At 36.9% G+C, this 22,206-nt stretch overlaps 1 pseudogene; it reads left to right on the top strand.

Moving 5' to 3' along the window:
* The first annotated feature begins 393 nt into the window (after positions 1-393).
* On the top strand, positions 394-1,582 carry LOC140709030 (uncharacterized; annotated as a pseudogene).
* Positions 1,583-22,206: the final 20,624 nt, after the last annotated feature.

Here is a 22,206-nt window from a genome sequence, read left to right as displayed (position 1 = left end):
TAAAAGGTTAGCTACATCCTCTCTGAAATGAATTTGCATAAGAACTGTTGTTTATAGGAATGCATCTTGATGGGGCAGCTGGGTTGTTATGAAATACTCAGGAACCCAGTCCAGGTCTAGGGCTCACCCCTGAACGCACAGGCAATATTGGGCATGCTGGTAAAGGACCACTAGAATCCAGCAGCCCAGACCCCTTTCTTTGTGGTCAAGAAAGGCGGGGAAACAGGTGCGGGACTGCTACATCAGTGAGCGTAACTAATCCGGGAAGCAGCGGTCCACGGGGGGTTACGCACCCTGGAAAGGAATAAACATTAGACCCAGAGAGGACACTCGATGACTAATGTTCATCAGAAAATGATTAGGGGTGCTGGCATCCCTATGGTCTTTTTTCAGATGGGAAATGTTTCCCCCAAGGCAAAAATGCCCCTAAGATGTATTCTGGAGAATTCGGACAAATTTGACCCTCAGACACTAAGAAAGAAATGACTTATATTCTTCTGCAGTACCGCCTGGCCACGATATCCTCTTCAAGGGGGAGAGACCTGGCCTCCTGCGGGAAGTATAAATTATAATACCATCTTAAACCTAGACCTCTTTTGTAGAAAAGAAGGCAAATGGAGTGAAGTGCCATATGTACAAACTTTCTTTTCATTAAGAGACAACTCGCAATTATGTAAAAAGTGTGATTTATGCCCTACAGGAAGCCCTCAGAGCCTACCTCCCTACCCCAGCACCCCCCTGACTCCTTCCCCAACTAGTAAGGAGCCCCCTTCAACCCATTCGGTCCAAAAGGAGATAGACAAAGGGGTAAACAATGAACCAGAGAGTGCCAATGTTCCCCGATTATGCGCCCTCCAAGCAGTGGGAGGAGGACAATTCGGCCCAGCCAGAGTGCATGCACCGTTTTGTCTCTCAGACTTAAAGCAAATTAAAACAGACCTAGGTAAATTCTCGGCTAATCCTGATGGCTATATTGATGTTTTACAAGGGTTAGGATAATTCTTTGATCTGTCATGGAGAGAGATAATGTTACTGCTAAATGAGACACTAACCCCAAATGAGAGAAATGCCACCATAACTGCAGAGTAACCAGAGTATGCCGATCTCTGGTATCTCAAGTCAGGTCAGTGATAGGATGACAACAGAGAAAAGCGAAGGATTCCCTACAGGCCAGCAGGCAGTTCCCAGTGTAGACCCTCACTGGGACACAGAATCAGAACATGGAGATTGGTGCCACAGACATTTGTTAACTTGCATGCTAGGAGGACTAAGGAAAACTAGGAAGAAGCCTGTGAATTATTCAGTGATGTCCACTATAACACAGGGAAAGGAAGAAAATCCTACTGCCTTTCTGGAGAGACTAAGGGAGGCGTTGAGGAAGCATATCTCCCTGTCACCTGACTCTTTTGAAGGCCAGCTAATTCTAAAGGATAAGTGTATCACTCAGTCAGCTGCAGACATTAGGAGAAAACTTCTAAAGTCTGCCTTAGGCCCAGAGCAAAACTTAGAAACCCTATTGAACTTTGCAACCTCGGTTTTTTATAATAGAGATCAGGAGGAGCAGGTGGAATGGGACAAATGAGATTTAAAAACATTTTTTTCTTTAAACAACCAGTTAATTTATTTCAGGACAAGAATTTACCATATAACATTCTTTTTATATGAATTCTGCCGCCCCGCTTTTTTTCCTTTCCTTGAAATTTTTTAACATAGTTCCTAGTGGGGTGGACTTATTTGTGCCTGACCTATGCTTTTTTGAGACAGAACACTACGCTCACACCACACGCACACCACAAAACAAGTAACAGGTAAAAAGGGCACACACACACTTCTGCAGTTTACATCAAACCAAAATCAAAACCCAAATCAGAGTATCCAGAAATCCAAGCCAGGTCAAAACCAAAACCAAAGTATCAAGCAATCTAAGTCAAGTCAAAAGCAAAAACTAAAGTGCCAGTACAGGCACACCGTGGGTGATCAGGCCATGCTTCCACTCAAATGGAGTGGGCACGTTCTCAAGACCCGTCCTGTCAAGCAATTCAAACCAAGTTAAAACCAAAACCAACACCAAAGTGCTAATAAAGGCACGCCGTGTGTGATCAGGCCACACTTCCACTCAAATGCAGTGGGCAAGTTCCAAAGACTAGTCTTACCGAGTTTCAGATGTCCGGACTCCAAGTGCTAGTTTCTTCCCAGTGTTCAGCCACTGTGTTAATCCTCCACTGGGGGCCCACTACGCGCTGCTCTGATGAGGCATTCCACCAGGGCAACTGCCTACCCGGAAGCGCTCTCAGGCTGGCTGGAGTCTCCCCAGGGATGCTCCACAGGGCGGGCCTAAGCCGCCAAAGGGGCTGCCTAGGCCGTCTGTCAGTCACCTCACTTCCGGGTCAGGGAACCAAGAAGTGTAGCAGAAGCAGCCGCAGACAAAACCTCTCAGATACCGAGTTGTAGAAGGAAGGGCTTTATTCAGCTGGGAGCATTGGCAAGCTACTGCATTAAAATCTGAGCTCCCCGAGTGCACAATTTCTGTCCCTTTTAAGGGCTCGTAACACTAAAGGTTTCATATGCAAGGGTCGTGATTAATTGAGCCATCTAGGGGATACATGACAGGGTTTCACGCACTGATAGAAACAGAACAGGGCAGGGAGTTTTACAATGTTCTTCTACACAATGTCTGGAATCTATGAATAACATTGGTTTCTAAGTTATGAGTTGATTTTTAACTACTGGGTTTAGGCCAGGCAGGCCCAGGCCTGGTTTTGGGTCTGGCGCTGGGCTGCCTGTCTTTGGTTTTACTTCCTTGTTTTTTCCTTAAAACAGCTACTGAGTATAAAACAATATGAGAGGGTGTCTCTCTTTCCTCACAACCACTCATAGACTGCTAAAGTGTTCAAACTGTGTTCAAATAAGGCAAAGGCCAACCTGTAACCAATCCAGCTATTTCTGTACCTCACTTCCGATTTCTGTATGTCACTTCCCTTTTTTTAATCTATAAATTTATTCTGACCAGGAGGCATCCCTGGAGTCTCTCAAATCTGGTGTGATTCTGGGGGCTGCCCAATTTGTGAATCGTTCATTGCTCAGATAAAATCCTTTAAATTTAATTCAGCTGAAGGTTTTCTTTTAACAGCTCTAACTGTATTTTTGTAGCCATTAGCCAAACCTTTTTTATCTTATCTCTCCACTACCCTTCTCGGCCTCTGGCAACCATCATCCTATTCTCTATCTCTCTGAAGCTTGTTACCTGGAGGCTACATCTCCATGATAAAACCTTGCTCTCCACAACCCCTTATGGTAACCAAGATATTTCTTTCTACTAATACCAAGTCTTTAGATAATAACTCTTTCAACAAAGTGCTAATCAGAACATTTGAATCTGCCTATAATCTGGTAACTGCTGCTTCCAATTGTGCAGACTTTCCAGTCTGAACTAATGGACATCTGACAAGTATTGATTGATGTCTTATGTCTCCCTGAAATATATAAAATACTAAACTGTATTCTGACCACGGGTGCATATTCTCAGGATCTCCAGAGGGCTGTGTCAGGGGTCATTGGTCACTCATATTTGGTTCAGAAAATTTCTCAAATATTTTACCAAGTTCAACTATTTATGTTGACACATATCTTTGCTATTGTATCTCTTCAATATATTGATTTCATTTCTAGATATATCCAGCAGTGGGATGGCTCAATCATATGGTAGCTCTAAAGGAACCTCCCTGCTGTTCTCAATGATTTACATTCCTGCCAACAGTGTGTGAGGGTTCCCCTTTCCCCACATCCTCACCAACATTGTTATGGCTTGTCTTTTGAATAAAAGCCATTTTGAATGAGATAAGATGACATGTCATAGTTTTGATGTAATTTTCTTTCAATATATCTGTCTCTCACTTCATAAGAGAAAAGCATAATGTCCTACATGGACATTTTACAATGGTCCTTTCATCTCTAGGAATAAAACCTTCTGAATAAACACAAAAAAGGGCTGAATCTATTGTGAATATGCAGAATTTGATGACAAGTTCCATAAGGCAAAAAAAGAAAAAAGGTTTGTATCATTAATATTATAAAGCAGGCTTGTTTTTCCCTCCAAGTTACAAACTTATGACATAGTCTTTTTCTTCCTTCCTCTCTTCCTTCCTCTTTTCACTGTGTTAGAATTAAGAGATGAGATAATTGTCATGAGGACACCTATTAATATATTTATTTGAATTTAAAATTTAATTTTCTGTCTTAAGTTTGATTGATCATACTTTACAATTGAGACTGGCTTTGCTGACTAGATAACATTGTAAAACAATTTTTTCAAATGAAATAAATATGTAGTACCAATATTTGTATCAATATTTTAGTAATATTGTTTATGCCTATACAGTTTTAAAACTGGAAGAAACTATTTCCTTTTCAACTGTTAAAACTTTTAAATGTTTTAGATATTAACCTGACAATATACAAAAGGGCAAAGAAGTTTTCAAAATTATTTCAGAAAATGTGGTCCAAATGTTTGTAAAATAGGTTAAGATCTTTCCATTTCCCTAATTTACTAGAGATTAAACTCAGGCCTATAGATATTGAGTCTGTTTTTCACTGTCAGATAAAAACCCTCGACAAGTGGGTTTTTTTGTTTGTTTTTGTTTTTTTGGCTACAATTAAATATATTTCACATCATATGCTTATGCAACTGAATTTAAACTTGATTAGAATATGTTCAAATTATTTTTGTTCATGTTTCACACCCCCCCCAAATACTTCATATATTGAAGCCGTAACCCCTAATGTGACTATATCTGGAGATTGTGTTTTTAGGAGGTAATTAAGGTTAAGTGAGGTCGAGAGAATGTAGTCCTAATTCCATAGGACTGTGCTGTGAAGAAGAGGAAGATTGATTCTCTCTTCTCTTCTCCTCTTTTTCTTTCTCTTCACAGTGAGAAGGTGACTGTCTGCGAGAGCCAGGAAGAGAGCTCTCAGCAGCAGCCAAACGCTCCTGGAACTTATTCTTTGACTATACAGCCTCCAGATTTGCGAAAAACAAATTTCTGTTGTTTATAAATTATCTGGTCTTGGGTATTTTGTTACAGAACAGGAATAAACTGAAACACCTCCATGTGACAAATTATATTAGGGTTCTTCAGAGAAACAGAAAAATAGGATATAGATTTAGCTGTAGGAGGAGATTTATTTTGGGAATGGCTCATGTCATTATGAAAGCCAAAAAAAAAAAAAAAAAAAAAACCCCACAAAATGTCATCTGCAAGCTGGAGAACCTGAAAGTCTAAGAAACAGGGAAGCCAATGATGTAACTTCCAGTTCAAGTCCAAAGAGAGAGATGGAGGTGCTCATGTTGTCCTGAAGTACAAAGGCCTTTGAAAGGAGCTCCAGTGTTTGAGAGGAAGAGAAGATGAATGTCCCAGCTTAAGAAGAGAGGCAGCAAACTTGCTCTTTGTCTGCCTATGATGATGCCCACCCACATAGGTGAAGACAGATATTCTGGTTCTTCTTTATTCAGTTACTAATTCAAAAGCTACTCTCTTTTAGAGACCACGATAGGCCTATCCAGAAATAGCGCTTTATCACCTATCCAGGCATCCCTTAACCCAGTTATTTGACACAAAATTAACCACTACACAAATACTATTAATGTGAGTACAATTTGAGGAAATAGCAGCTCTCTAAATGTTACTTAATAAAAATGAAGGCATCGTTTAGATAAAATCATTTGTTAAAATGCTAACATTTATCCACTAAGATAAACTTTAATACTGTAGCCATTTTATGTCACTTTCTGCCACTCTATATGAATTTAACCATAGTATATATTAGCATCATCAACAAATTAAATATTTCTAAATAATACACTTCAGTTACATGTTTCTGACACATATAAATATCAGGAGGAGAAAATTATAAAATATATGAAAGAATTTTAAACATTATTCAAGTATTACTTGAAGATATTTGGAAAACATTTTGAAAGCAGCCATTCAGTTTATGTATCTTCATATAATTCATTAAAAGTATAATTTTAAAAACTTCTAAAAATATATTATTTTAAACATGTAATTGCCTTAAAATATCAAACATAAATTAGGTCTATGTCTAAACATATCTCTTAAAATATGGCATGAGTTTAGCCTAGAAAACTCTGCACAAAGTCTGATGATGGTGAAGCCGAGGTCAGATTTTAATTGATGCATGTAATGTAGTTTCGTGTTAAGAAATGTTACTCAGGGAGTTTTATGTGATAATCATAAAGGTATCCAGGTGACAATACAAGGATCAATAAGTTCATTTTCTTCATATTAAGGAAACAATTCAAAGGATGCGCTAATGATGAAAAATTAACTAAGCTCTTAAATTAATTATCTTCAAATATAATTCTCAGTTTAAAGTTACAGTGCCTGTCACTTGGAATTCATTAAGACATAGTAATTGGTACAATATTTTGAAAAAAAACTGAAGCGAGAAACACTTTTTAAAATTCATGATATTGTTCGGCTGTTCAACCACTAAATCAATGAGCTTTAGTGCATCAGAGAAAGAGCAATAATGGCTACAATAATAGATTTGTTGCTCAGTTTTAACTGTCAATCTATTTCTGATTTTATACTATGACTGTTGTCTTACCAGGAAGGCTTTGACAAAACAAAAGTGGGCTTTATCTACTTTGAAGACGTTATGTTTACATATCAAGAAATTAACCCAGTGAACTCAGAATGGAATTTTTTGCTGATTCAGACCCTCACTCTTCGAATTTTTTTTTTTTTTTGAGGTGGTCTCACTCTATTACCCAGGCAGGAGTGCAAGGGCATGATCTTGGCTCACTGCAATCTCTGCCTCCTGGGTTCAAGCGATTCTCCTGCCTCAGCCTCCGAGTAGCTGGGATTACAGGCGCACACCACCATGCTTGGCTAATTTTTGTATTTTTAGTAGAGACAGGGTTTCACCAATGTTAGCCAGGCTGGTCTCAAACTTCTGACCTTGTGATCCACTCGCCTCGGCCTCCCAAAGTTGTGAGCCACCACATCAGGCTCTGGGATTACAGATGTGAGCCACCACACCGGGCTCACTCTTTGTTTCTTAGTAACAATATTCCAAATTTTTAGGCTGGCCTCTAACGCTGTCTCAGGCAGTAAGTTACCATTAGTCTTGTCCTGTCATGACAACTGCTTTCCTTTTGCCAGGTACTCATTTCACCAGTTCCCCTCCCCTGTAGAAAGGACAGCAATTGTGACTTTTAAGTGATGTGACTTAAGCCATTGATATCATGGGTAATCTTTTGGGGCTTCTGAGGACAATTTTAGTGATATCTAGGTTAAAATAAGTATTTCTGTCTCATACACCTCAATTTTCTGTTTTAGAATGTGATCGTCTGTGTCAATTTTCATAATAAAGCAATACTCTTTTTTTTTTTTTTTTTTTTTTCTTGTTCTAGAGACATGGTCTCATTCTGTCACTCAGGCTAGAATGTGGTGGTATGATCATAGCTGACTACAGCCTTGAAACTTTGATTTCAAGCAGTCCTCCCACTTCACCCTCTTGAATAACGAGGAATACAGGCTTGCAACACCACATCTACCTAACTAAAATAAAGTTTGTTGGGTTTTTTTTTCTAGTGATGGGGTCTTGCTATGTTGCCCAGGCTGATCTGAAACACCTGACCTCAAGTGATCCTCCTGCCGGGACCTCCAGTGCTGGAATTACAGGTATGAGGCACTGCACCTGGCTAAGGCAATGCTGTTAAGGTAAAATGTCAACATGTATATCGAGGTATACCCAAAGGATGGGATACAAACTAACTAGGACCAACCTACACAATTATTAGGTAGGAAAAAGACATTTTTCTTTGTTTGTTTAAATTACTATTACATTGATTTCCATTAGTAACAGCTGATAATATTCCTAAAGGGAAAGACCCAAACATATAGAACTCAATGTTGTACAGAAAAGCAGTCAAAAGTCACATTTTATATCCCAAACTCTGGTTTGTTCTAGGGGACACCATATTAAAAAAATATCTTTACCAAAGAAATAAATAATGATAGGACCTGAGTTCTACTTTTCTCCCATGCTACTTGCTAATTATTCTCTTCCAAAGAGAGAATGTAAGAAGGCTGGCAAAGTCTATATTAAGAATACTTTCTCCTTACCTGGGACAATTGTTTGAATTGCCTTGCCTTGGTCACAACCTATTAATCTGAAGGCTAGAGGAAAGACAGAGCACAGAACCCGTCAGGCAAAAGAAAAATAAAATTATCACATTTGTAGACTGTATTTAGTCAAGACACTTGGCTTTGTATTTCAAAACTGATGAGATAGAAATATTTCACAATCTCAATAAATGATTGAAAAAATACATTAGCCAGAAAACTTCAAATCTGAAAAACAAACAAATGTGAATCTTCACCCCCTAAAATGACCCCAAGCTTCCAAATCTTCACTATTAGGCAATGAAAATTGGACATGATTTATGTTACGTCCTATCCAATTCTCAATTCATGTGTAACCATGGAAGACAATGGACGAAGAATCTTCTCCTTCCCTTAAAGTGATTCTTTTGTATAGAAAACCTATTGTCAGACTCTCAGGAATAAAGGTCTAGGTCACCCCAGAAGGGAAGCAACTCAGACCAGCTGAAGGGGGTGTAGAAAAAAAAAGACAGGATAAGAATTAAACATAGTCTCTGCTCTAGATGCAGTAATAGGGGGCAATGGCTTAGTTTGCTAACCCCTTTCACAGTGTTTTAGAAAAGGGGTTAGCAAACTTATTTTGTGAACAGATGCAGATACAATATTTTATATGTGCTAGGGTCACCTAGCATATATATATCACAGATTTTCCTATCTTTTTTTCTTCAATTTTTAAGTATGTAAAAGGTATCATCTGGAAACATACAAAACAGACTCATGGGCTGGACTAGGCCATGGGCCTAGTTTGCTAGCAACAACCTGAAAGAACTGGATCTTTCTTCCCGTCTCAGGGAAAACATCAGGGCATCTTATTTGCTGGTAAAACTTTAATATCCTGAGTGTAAAAGTGGATTTGAGGTATACAAATAGTAATTTGAGCCATATTCAGTTTACGTATCAGTCCAGATTTTTGCATCTTTGTTTTCTGAAGGGTAAATCCAACTTGTGTTGTTACAGAGCTGGGTTGCTATTTTTCCCATATCTGTTGTCACTGATGAGAACGCTGCTGCTATTGCTGCTCTTACTCTCTTGTGTCACCCACTGGCAAAAATAAACAATGCTTCATCTTATGTGCAGTCAGCAACACACTTGTCACATGTCACTGAGTACCTTCTTGTAGTCTCTCTGTAGAGTTCTGGCAATAACAGATTGTTTGTATTGATGCTGTGGCTAATTCTGTAACAAACTCTCTTATAAGGTCCCCTTTTTCCCTAAGTCACCTTTAAAAATTTTTTTTTTTTAATTTTAGACAGAGTCTCACTCTGTCACACAGGCTGTGTGCAGGGACTTGATCTCGGCTCACTGCAACCGTCATCTCCCAGGCTTTAAGAATTCTCTTGCCTCAGCCTCCCGAGTAGTTGGGACTACAGGCATGGCACCAGCCTGCCTGGCTCACTTTTGTGTTTTAATTAGAGACAGAGTTTCCCTATGTTGGCCAGGCTGGTCTCGAACTCCTGGCCTCAAGTGATCCACCTGCCTCAGCTTTCTAAAGTGCTGGGATTACAGGTGTGAGCCACTGCACCCTCCCCCATCTCACTTCTTTGTTCTCTTTCCTGCTTCTCTGGGCTTGAATCTTATGATTCCATTATTAGTGCCACTTATAATTTTGAATTGTGAAAGAAAATCTGCTTAGCAGATTTCCTTGTGTCATGATGTAGAAATCAAAGCATGATATATTTGGGGAAATAGAAAAGCCTTGAGGTTGACCAGTCTTCTTCACTTCTTCCATTGCTGCTTGCCTTATAAAATATAGTCAGACATTTCTGAATGCTCATCATAAGCTGAGAGAACAACATCGGTGACCCTCCTACAGGGCAAGTAGGGTAAGGGGCAATGAGTGCCTTAGTAGAAGTTGCCAGGAAGCGTCAACCAAGTCATTCACAAAAAAAAGTGAATGTTTACACGACGTGGCCAGTGCTTCTCCAACACAGCAAGATTATAAATGCTTTATTCCTGAGTCTATATTTCAATTTGGATTATGTGATACACATTTAGACAGACAGAATGTTTTTGGAGGATCTACAGCTTAAAATGTTCCCCAATGTTGGAAAAATATCAATATTTCATATTAAATATTATTTATATAAATTTGCAACTCTCACACGTTTTTATTTCTTACAGTTAAGGACACATTTCAAAGAATCCCAAAATAATTTTATTTCTAATACTATGTTTTTAATATAAAAAGCATCTGTTCCATTCTTCTTAGTAGTCTCTCAACACCATTATGTTTCATTTAGACAAAATGCATTGAGTTATCAGAGGAACATGTAATAGAACAAAACCTCCCAAAGTTGGTGAGAGACAAGTATACATTTCTGAGTTACTCTTAACACCAGACAGTTGTAAAACACATAGAAGTGAAGAATGAATAAAGTATGATCTAGTAGGTATAATCATTTTGGTAAAGTGCAGCCAGGAATGTCTCTTTCTATAATAGCTATTGAATTTACAAACACAATTAAGGAGAGCTACTAGGCTCATGTATCAATTGGACCTGAAGTCTTTACTGAAAACTCCCATTAGTGTCAAAAGCAAGAAATAGGAGCAAGTTTTACTAACACTGTTAGTTTTTCTAATGTAAGGGGAGATAGCAGGGAATTCTGTTGAATGCATGTACATAGTAGTTTTAAACAAATTATTATAGACATAGCATATCTGTAATGTTCATTTATTTGGATGTTCACTTATTCACAAGAATATACCACACCAAAGGAGAAAAAATCAAACCTGCCACATGTTGGCAAAATTTTAAATATAAGTAATGTTTATTTTATTTGTTCACTTATTCCCTTTTTGATTTTCATATACAAAAAAATGCATTTAACGTTTTATTACCCTTTTACTGAATCATTGGTAAAACCTGAAGAGGAATTTTCATAGAACGGGGTAGGAGCAAAGGAAGCAGAAAAATAAATAATAAGAAAGTCATAGTCTTAATATTTAAAGCTAACAGAGGGAAATAAATAATTGGAAATATAAGAAAGACAAATTGTACAATATGTAACATATAATGAGAGTATCACTTTTTGATTTTTCATAAATATATACAGTAATTTAATGTGAGAGCTAAAAGATGTCAGATACCTTCCCTGTATTATCTGACTTAAATTTATTTATATCAACTTAAATTAACAGTTTGTGTGTGTGTTTTGTTAAAGGAGTTCTTATTTTCTTGTTTAAAAAAATAGTCTCCCTTAAAATAGTCTTGTTATTGAATCACTTAGCATTATTGAACATTTGTAAAATTAAGAAAATGTGCCTTCCTGCTCTAAGACTGCTTTTCTCATTTTTGCAAAATTTATATTGAAAGAGTTTGCTCTTTTGAAAGAGTTAGGCTGTTATCATTAATTCTTCCCTCTTAAGTTATTTACCTTAGCAAACTTTTTATCCAATACATACATTTTATATCATTTTATGACTGGATCAAAAACAATACTGAATTTGAAGAATCTCAAGATGAATCTCAATATTTTATAGTAAGGAGACTGAAAAAAAGGCATCGTTTTTAAAGGTATATCAAGCCTCTGAAAATAAAGACTCAGAAGAAAATATTTATTCTGGTGTCTTTGTCAGATTTAAGTTTGTGATATATCTCCAGCAAACTGTTTCATTTATGGAGCTGACAAGTTTATAAGTTAAGGTGATGATGAACACATAGTACTTATATATACATTTATACGCATTTGCATAACCTCCTTCTTTCTTTTGATTTTCCAAACTATATATGTGCCCTTGTACAAAATAAAATTACATACATTCTCAGGACATGTGTCTGAAGTTGTAGGATCAAAAAGCTTCCACCAGCGCTCTCTATCCTACCGCATCCAGCCTAAAGTGTCTGCTGTCTTTCTAGGACCTCTTAACCTGGTCTCATCTTCCATCCATAATGATTCCCTTCTAAACCTTCGTGATCATCAGGCTGGACTTCCTGAGAGTTCACTTTTGCCGGCATCCTCTCTTGCTCTCTAATGGTCACCCCGGAAACACACTTGTATTTAAGGAACCACACTAAATAAAGGATAGCTGTGACACTATGTGTCATTTTATCTATGAATCTTTCCCTAATGTTTCTCACTATCTTAATTTGGAATAACTTTCCATCCTGTGCATATTTTACCTCTGTTCTTGACATAGAAAGGTGTATTCGAATCAACCATAGAAGACTGTCAACATCCTCTCATTTTTAACCTACAAAAATGTCAATTTTATATAAAATGTAAGTTATTAAACTGTAGTTAATATGAATAATATCTGGTCATGATGGCAACTTTTACTAAACTTAATTTTTATATTTGGAGATAGAAACTAGAAAACATGTTCCTTTGAAACTGTACAGCAATCATTGATGTAAATATGATTGAAATATGCAGGTAAGGGGAATCAGTGCTTAGCTTTTTTACTACTACAGGACATGTTAGTTGTTTGCTCTGTGTATTGTTGTATGCTTCTTTAGTCAATGCGCTGAAAAATTATTTCTACCCTTTTTAAAAATAGCACTGGAATTTTTTCTTTGTGTGCAACCTTATGTAAAAAGCCAATGTATGCAAAAATGATAGTGGAGATTTTCCTGTGGAAAAGGGTTAACTAAGAGCTTCATTTCCTCAGCGTTTCCATTGCACCCCAACCCAAGATCACTTGAGTAACTCAGGGTAACCTATAGTGCAAGATTCTTAACTCATTTGACTGCAGTAGTAAGGGCCAGTTTTAGCATCTGAAGGACACTGGTTAACATACAGCGGGAAACCAAAGTAAGAATTCTTTCAGAATATCCGCACGAATAATGCGCCAGGGCACCAAGTCAGTGCTTGCTGATTCTGTTTGTAGGATGGCGTTTACTAGGGTCGAGGTCCCAAATCCTAAAACACGCTTGGGATTGTTCCTCTCTGAATAGACTAGGATACAGGATCTGTCAAATGTATTGTTTAGTTTGGAGCCCAAAGACAAATCACTGCCTAAAGCACACTGGTGGTACTGAATTTTAGCAGTGCTCTTTATGAATCTTTACAGTCACTTTACAATTACTTTTTAGAGTCAGTCTATTTTTTTCACTCCCCCCACACACAGAATTTAAAGAAAGGTGAAGGCAATCAGTATATTTACAATTATGAGGAGACCTTAACATCACAAACTATTGGTATTATATTGTTCTCAAATTATGCACATTACTTGTCAATATTAGCCCCTAAGGGTATTGGAATCATAAAGGGGAGAGATAGCATTAATTGAGCTTTTAGTCCAAGGAAGTATACTAAATACTCTGACACTGATAAAATAAATTGTCAGACAATTCTAAATAATTCCTTTTTTATCCAGATTCTACGGAAAATTAATTTAATAACCTAAATTATCATGTGCTTTGACAAACTTGAAACAATAAATAGTGATGTAATGATAACTTTTAATCCAAAATTCATGTTTCCATACAACACAACAACATAGAAGGGTTAACATTAAATTATATCTTTTTTGCCTATTAACCTCAAGATATTGCACCAGTCAAAACCAAATTTGTACGCTCGGTGGTGTTCTGAGATTTATTCTTTCCATTAGGTACATACTCAGCAGTGAACTTAGGCTAATGTACTTTCAATAAAAAGGTGGCAAATGTAAAGCATTTTGTATTAGCTTAAGAAAATATGTTTCAATCATTAAAAATTAAAATTTTCCTTCTTAACACATATCTCTTTTTCCCCTTTAGCTACATAATCACCTATTTATTTAAGTAATGGTGACCTAGGGTTGGTTATTTCCTGGCAGAAGAAAAAAAATAATCACATTATTACCTGCTGGGAAAAGCCTATCCATGGGTCACTAAAACTATTATAAACCATAAATATACAAAAAGAACTAAAATGAAAAAAATGTAACCATTATATATTAATAAATCCCAAGATTTTTAAAGCAAGAAAGGTGAGATGGTAAGGATTTTTTGAAGTTGAATAAAATACAATATTGAATAATCACCATTTATTATATTAACACCATTTTAGTAATACCGTTTAATCTTATTATCTTTCTGTTAATTTATTACTAGAAGAAAAATGTTCAAAACATTCTAATTCTGTCTCAGATATTATTTCAGTTGAAGATAATTATTTATATATTTTATGTCTTACAAAGAAGAAAGCGTTTTTAAAATTGGTTGCTGAAATTAAATTAACAACGTATTTTTCTGAAAGAATAGCATTTGATTTTGGGCATGCTATTTTTCATAAGAACCAAAGAAATAGATGTGTTTGTGTGTAGGTGTGCCTAGATGTTAAGTTTCATATGTGCAAAAGTAATTTATAACCCTAAAGTTGATTTTAGTTAACTGTTTTTAATTTCTAATATGATACTTTTTATCTCAAAATTACCTGCCTCTATCTGTGCACCCATAGAAACAAATTACAAAAATTTTAAGCAATTAAATAAATCAATCATTAGGTATCAAAAAAACCTCAAGAAACAATACTACCTCATAAAAATTACAAAAATAACTATAAGAAAACTTTAAAACACTCATAAAAATGTAACTAATAACAGTGGTTCTTCTTTTCTATTCTTCTTAATATACTTTATATTTATTAATAATTAATTTAAAGGCTTAGTGAGGCTTATATTTGTCCCAGCACTTTGGGAGGCTAATGTGTGAGGACTATTTGAAGCTATGAGTTCAAGGTCAGCCTGGGCAATATAGTGACACTCTATCTCTATACAAATATTGAACAATAATCATATTAGTTTAGAGTATTTTTTAACTCTAAACATTCAGAGTTTTGAAAAGCATGCATGTTTTGGTATTTTTTATTGAAATTTTCCTTTTGGATTACTTTGACAGACACCTTTATATCGTGAATTGATGTAGAATTTAAAATGAAAGCTGTATTCCTGACAGACTTGTGAGGATTCCAGGTGAAGAAAAACCTTGTAATAAGGAGAGATAAAGATTCTCAAGAAGAACACAAAGGGAACTAATTGTAAAGACAAATATTCATAAACTGAATATGTAGATAAAATTCAGTTTAGGAATATTTATTTCATATACCCAGGTAATTTTTGTAATTTTTATAGAGATGAGGTCTGACTATGTTGCCCAGGCTGATCTCAAACTCCTGGGGTCAAACCAACCTCCCTTCTCAGCCTCTCGAAGTGGTGGGATTACAGATGTGATCCACTGTGCCAAGCCTTAAATGAAAACTTTTTCTCATCAAAGACATTGCTAAAAAAATGGAGCCGCAAGACACAACCTGGAGACATATGTGCAACACATATATCTGATAAAGGTCTCACATCCAGATGTGCAGAACACCTATCAAATTTAAAATGAGCTAATATCTGAACAAATATTTCAAATAAATGATCCATGAATGACCACTAAACCCTCCCGCCCTTCAAAATGTTGCACACGGTCATTCACAGGAAGCTGCAAGGAAATACCACTATATCTTTATTACAATAGCTGAAATTAAATGTCTGAAAATACCAGGTCTTGGAAACAGTGTGAAGCAAACATACATCTCTTACATCACTGCCTGCAGTGTAATCCCTTAAAGTTTTCTCGGGGAAAATATCAGGAGTTTCTTTTAAATTTAAACACATAAACATACCATATAGCCCAGCAATTCTTTTCTTTTTTTTTTTTTTTTTTTTTTTTTTTTTTTTTTTGAGACGGAGTCTCGCTCTGTCGCCCAGGCTGGAGTGCAGTGGCCGGATCTCAGCTCACGCCCAGTAATTCTTAAAGCAAGGTACATATCCAAGGAAAGAAAATCACACATTCATAAAACAATCTTGTGTTGGAATGTTTATAGTAGCTTTATTACAATAACTTCAAACTGGAAACCAACCAAATTGTCCATCAACTGGAAAATGAATAAACATATTTTTCCATATTTATCTATTAGAGTTCTAAATAGTAAAAAAAAAAAAAAAAAAAAAAAAGGTGTGTGGGGGGAGCACACCGAATACATGCTGCAGCATGAATAAATTCATACAAAAGGACATTAAAGATTTTTCTGAGGTAGTAGAATTACCAATGATCTTCAAACTGTACACTTAATGTCAGTACTCTTTATGTAAAACATCTTACCTATCAAATATTGAAGGCTGGTATAATAAAAAATGAGAGTTTCACATAATATATGGATGATAACAGGTCAAAAGTATATATAAAATATACATATACACACAAAAAAAGAATTAGGACCCCTTCATTAAGTAGGATAATAACAAATAAGAAAGGTAAGATGATATTTCTGAGAAGATAATGAATAGGTAATGGAAAAATTAGAATAAGACTTTGGTGACTAAAGCAGAGCAAGCCTTGCTCTATTCTCCTCTGGGCTTCCTGTGGGAAAACATCAGGCCACTTCAGAAAATATCTGCACTCACTTGACTATGCAGTGCAAACGCATCAAATTGTGTACATGAAAGATGTGCAGTTGACTGGGCGTGGCGGTTCATGCCTGTAATCCCAGCACTTTGGGAGGCAGAGGCGGGCAGATCACTTGAGGTCAGGAATTCAAGACCAGCCTGGCCAACATGGTGACACCCCATCTCTACTAAAAATACAAAAATTTGCTGGACGTGGTGGCACGTGCCTGTAGTCTCAGCTACTCGGGAGGCTGAGGCAGGAGAATCGCTTGAACCCGGGAGGCAGAGGTTACAGTGAGCCAAGATTGTGCCACTGGACTCCAGCCTGGTGACAGAGAGAGACTCCAACAAAACAAAAACAAAAAAAAGAAAAAGAAATATGTGCAGTCTTAAAATGATACTTAGACTTGAATAAACCTATTTATTAAAAATAAAAATAGTTCATGGAGGAATTTTTAGTCAAAGAAAGCAAGCATTCCCTGCCATGTCTACTGAAATTCCATGTAGCAGGAAAGGGCATTCCTTCAGGGATTTCTGTGAACTCTCCCTGGGTGATCTAGAACACTCAGTGGTGATAACTGGTAGGTTTTCCATGGAGCTGCCATATGTGATATAATACAATGCTTTGGATGAGGCTGCAGAGGATGGTGACATTGCTAACAACAATTGAGAGGTGAAGTACAGCCGTGATAGTACCGGAAGTTTCATAGACCTCCAAGGAATTTGAGAGAGCTGACCTAATCTTTCCCAGCCAAGGACTTAATAACACAAGTCAGAGCAGAGCCAGTGACCATGCAGGGTGTAGAACACCAATACTAGCTTTGACTTCCAAATCCTTATGGACTGGCCTGTCAATTAGTCATTAAGCCTTGTTATCAGTGATTTGTTAAAATTAGTATTTAACCTTTGTTATAATTACGTTGATGTACAAAGAGGAAACATTTTGTCATATATGGCTACCTCAGTTGATTCTCCTAATATTTTAGACCTTTGGAATTTGCCAGACTGAGTCTCTGGAATGATATAGGTCAATATATTTTCAGAAATGAGACATTTCGTGTCATATTCACATGAAGAGGTTTTAAAAAATAAGCTGAAAATACTGTTTGAGGACAGATTGTCAGTGAAAAGACTAGTAGGAGGAGGGAAGGCAGTGGAACCAACATTTATTGGGAGCTTACTATACACTAGAAATTATGAGGCACTTTCCATTTTATTTTCCTGGCTATATTCCACAGATAATTTAAAGTTGTTTAAAGGAGAACAAACAATAAAATAAATACGTGTGAACAAAATAATAAAATAGCAGAGAAACAACATGTAAAATTAAAATGGAAAGTCAGTAAGAGTGTTACAACAAGATGCTGGAAATTGTTCCTACTAAGTGATGCTGCAAATAGAAACAAAAGTTCACATGGTGAATGATAATATTGTCATTATTCCTAAGGATAAAAATCATAAGTTCCCTGGGGAAATCATAGATGTAATCTTTGACCTGAGACATAATATTTTCCTGGATGTCAGCTTAAACAATGTCCTAAACATTCAACGGGGTAGAGAATTATAAGGCCATATATTGAATAATCACTCAGTGAGAGCTGAGGGAAGATTTTGAACATATAAAGTGAATACAAATATATAGATTTGCACAGATAATGATGTTCAAGGAGATTCTATATAGCAGAGGAGGCACAGATTTAAGACTTCCATGACAAAATTATTAGGCACTACCATTTGTGCATGCATTCAATGATTCATTTATTTAGTCCCTATTACTTGTCAAACAGTGTAAAATGGACTAAGGATACAATAATATACACAAAATATAGAATCATACCTTCTTTCACTGAGCTTCAAAACCAGTTGTGTCTAATAGATAACAACCAACCAGTGGATTGGAGTTGATTAGATAGGACCCACTCTTCTGGAAGAGAAAATTAGGAATGAGAAGGTATAGTGTCAGGATCTGAGCCTCATGAACTTAGATTTATTTCCTTAAAAGGGCTTAATTGATAGGAGGGAAACTGAGAGAGAAGCTAAGTGAAATCGACCCAAAAAACACATTGGAGACAGAGCATCTAGCACACATTAAAGGCAGAGATCTCTTCAATATATCTTCTTATTTTTGTGATGTTTATGGTAGTTATAACCCTGACTTACCTAAAAGAGCCCTGTCCTTGTAATTAATAGAGTTGCTGTCACTCTTAAAATGTTTGGGGAAAAAAAATATGTAGTTATATAGTCAACCTAGTTGTATTACCTTTTTTTTTTTTAAATATCTTTCCTGAAAAACACATCCCTCTGTAATACAATATGTTGAAAGTCTGGATTTCAGCACATACAAGGTAAAAAATAAATAAGGAGTTTTTAAACAACTATCAGTGCCTCCAGAGACTCTCGATGGCTGTTGTTTCAGGCTTGGAATTAGAATCTTAAACTCCTAAGGCAGCTTGTAAGCATTCCTGGTATTCTGGAAGAAATATACGTTATGTTTGAATTCTCTAATTTTAACGGTAAATGTTATCTCAGGGATTTTTGTCTAAATGGTTGCTGGCTGAGGAGTGCTTGTCAGAGGAACGTGGCCACATTTGCATAGTTCAACTTTATTCTGCCTCTGTAAAGGAGTCCTGCGAGTCCTGGGAATTGGCAGATTGTACCGTTGGCCATCATCTGCTTCCAAACCGGGCAGGAGGTCAGGGCTCATATGGGACATCAGAGCCTCACTCATATGCTCCAACCTTTCTGATTTTAACCATCCTTCTCTCCACTAATCAGTGCACATCTCATGAAATGAGTCTAACTACATTTTAGAAGTGGTAGCTATTCTTTCTGAGACAATTTCTTCAAATCCTTGTGTTTTTGAAGAATCTCCACATCCTACCAGAAATACCATTTGCCCCACAATCCCATTACTGGGTATATACCCAAAGGATTATAAATCATTCTACTATAAAGACACATATATGTTTATTGCAGCACTATTCACAATAGCAAAGATATGGAACCAATCCAAATGCTGATCAATGATAGACTGGATAAAGAAAATGCGGCACGTACACATCGTGGAATACTATGCAGCCATGAAAAAGGATGAGTTCATATCCTTTGCAGGGACATGGATGAAGGTGGAACCATCATTCTCAGCAAACTAATGCAGGAACAGAAAACCAAACAGCACATGTTCTCACTCATAAGTGGGAGTTGAAAAATGAGAACACATGGACACAAGGAGTGAAACATCACACACTGGAGCCTGTTGTGGGGTGGGGAGCTTGGGAAGGGATAGCATTAGGAGAAATTCCTAATGCAGATGACAGGTTGATTGGTGAGGCAAACCACCATGCCACAGGTATACCCATTTAACAAACCTGCGCGTTCTGCAGTTGTATCCCAGAACTTAAAATATAAGCTTAAAAAAAAAAAAAACTCCACATTCTAACAAGTTGTTTTTGTTTGTTTGTTCATTTTTTTTTCTTTCACTTTTGCCTTTTTTGCTAGTCTTACCACTTCTACTGTCAGAAAGCAGAAATTTGGCAAAAACTAAATTCTTTCCCAATGGGAACTGGTATCATATCTTCATGTAACTGCCAGTATATATGTCAGGAGCTTCCTTGAAAGGTCATCTTAATGCACATTATCACACGTTATTTGTTTTTGGAAGAATACTGCTAGTGAGTGGGCACCTATTCCTGAATGCCTTCTTTAGGAGATGGAGAATAATGCACACCCTCTTGGCAGTTTATAGTGGTAACTGCAACAAATATGGATTGAATTAAGCAAAAACTCTCCATCTTATCTTTAATAGATCAATTTAATAATACTTTTGGCATTTGATCAGTATTAATTTTACACTGGGTCCTGTGATATGCCCCTTATGAGACAGGCACTGCTATCCCCAGTACTGTGTAGGTGAGGAATTAGGCTCAGGAGCCAGGGCAGTCAATGCCTTCTGAGCAAAAAATGTGATCCTTTCTGTGTTGACTCTTGACCTCCAAAAACAATAACTTCATAGCAGAATCTAAACCAATAGCAGTAATTACTACTAATTTCAGTGAAGAATTGAGGCAGATAGTGTCACAGAGAAATGGTCTCAGATTCGGAGATGATCTTTTTTTTCTGCTGTGTATATATATGTGTGTGTATGTGTGTGTGTATATATGTATATAATACGTTAAGTTCTGAGATACATATACATGTGCAGAATGTGCAGGTTTGTTACATAGGGATACACATGCGTGGTGGTTTGCTGCACCCATCAACCCATCATCTACATTAGGTATTTCTCCTAATGCTATTCTTGCCCTAGCCCCACACCCACCGACAGGCCCCACTGTAAGATGTTCCTCCCCCTGTGTCCATGAGTTCTCATTGTTCAGCTCCTACTTATGAGTGAGAACATGTGGTGTTTGGTTTTCTGTTCCTGTGTTAGCTTGCTGAGAGTGATGGTTCCAGCTTCATCCATGTCCCTACAAAGGACATGAACTCGTCCTTTCTTACATCTGCATAGTATTCCATGGTATATAGGTGCCACATTTTCTTTATCCAGTCTATCATTGATGGGCATTTTGGTTGGTTCCAAGTCTTAGCTATTGTGAATAGTGCCACAATTAACATATGTGTGCATGTGTCTTTATAGTAGAATAATTTATAATCCTTTTGGTGTATACTCAGTAATGGGATTGCTGGATTAAATGGTATTTCTGGTTCTAGATCCTTGAGAAATTATCACACTGTCTTCCTCAATGGTTGAACTAATTTACGCTCCCACTAACAGTGTAAAAGCGATCCTATTTCTCCACCGCCTCTCCAGCATCTGTTGTTTCCTAACTTTTTCATGATCACCATTCTGACTGGTGTGAGATGGTATCTCATTGTGGTTTTGATTTGCATTTACCTAATGACCAGTGATAATGAGCTTTTTTTCGTATGTTTGTTGGCTGTGTATCTGTCTTCTTTTGAGAAGTGTCCATTCATATCCTTCACCCACTTTTTGATCAGGTTGTTTGTTTTTTACTTGTAAATTTAAGTTCCTTGTAGATTTTGGATATTAGCCCTTTGTCAGATGGAGAGATTGCAAAAATTTTCTCCCATTCTGTAGGTTGCCAGTTCATGCTGATGATAGTTTCTTTTGCTGAGCAGAAGCTCTTTAGTTCAATTAGATCCCATTTGTCAATTTTGGCTTTTGTTGCCATTGCTTTTGTTGTTTTAGTCATGAAGTCTTTGCCCATGCCTATGTCCTGAATTGTATTGCCTAGATTTTCTTCTAGATTTTTTATGATTTTAGGTCTAACGTTTAAGTTTTTAATCCATCTTGATATAAGACTATGTGAAAAGACCAAACCTATGTTTGATTGGTTTACCTGAAAGTAACGGGGAGAATGGAACCAAGTTGGAAACACTTTTCAGGATATTATCCAGGAAAACTTCCCCCAACCTTGCAAGACAGGTCAACATTCAAATTCAGGAAATACAGAGAACACCACAAAGATACTCCTTGAGAAGAGGAACCCCAAGGCACATAATTGTCAGATTCACCAAGATTGAAACGAAGGAAAAAATATTAAGGACAGCGAGAAAAAAAGGTCAGGTTACCCACATAGGGAAGCCCATCAGACTAACAGCAGATCTCTCTGCAGAAACACTGAGCCAAAAGAGAGTAGGG

The sequence above is a fragment of the Chlorocebus sabaeus genome, chromosome 18 (assembly GCF_047675955.1).
Source record: "Chlorocebus sabaeus isolate Y175 chromosome 18, mChlSab1.0.hap1, whole genome shotgun sequence".
NCBI lineage: Eukaryota > Metazoa > Chordata > Mammalia > Primates > Cercopithecidae > Chlorocebus > Chlorocebus sabaeus.
Note: the sequence above shows the minus strand (reverse complement) of the source record. Positions and strands in the feature narration are given on the sequence as shown.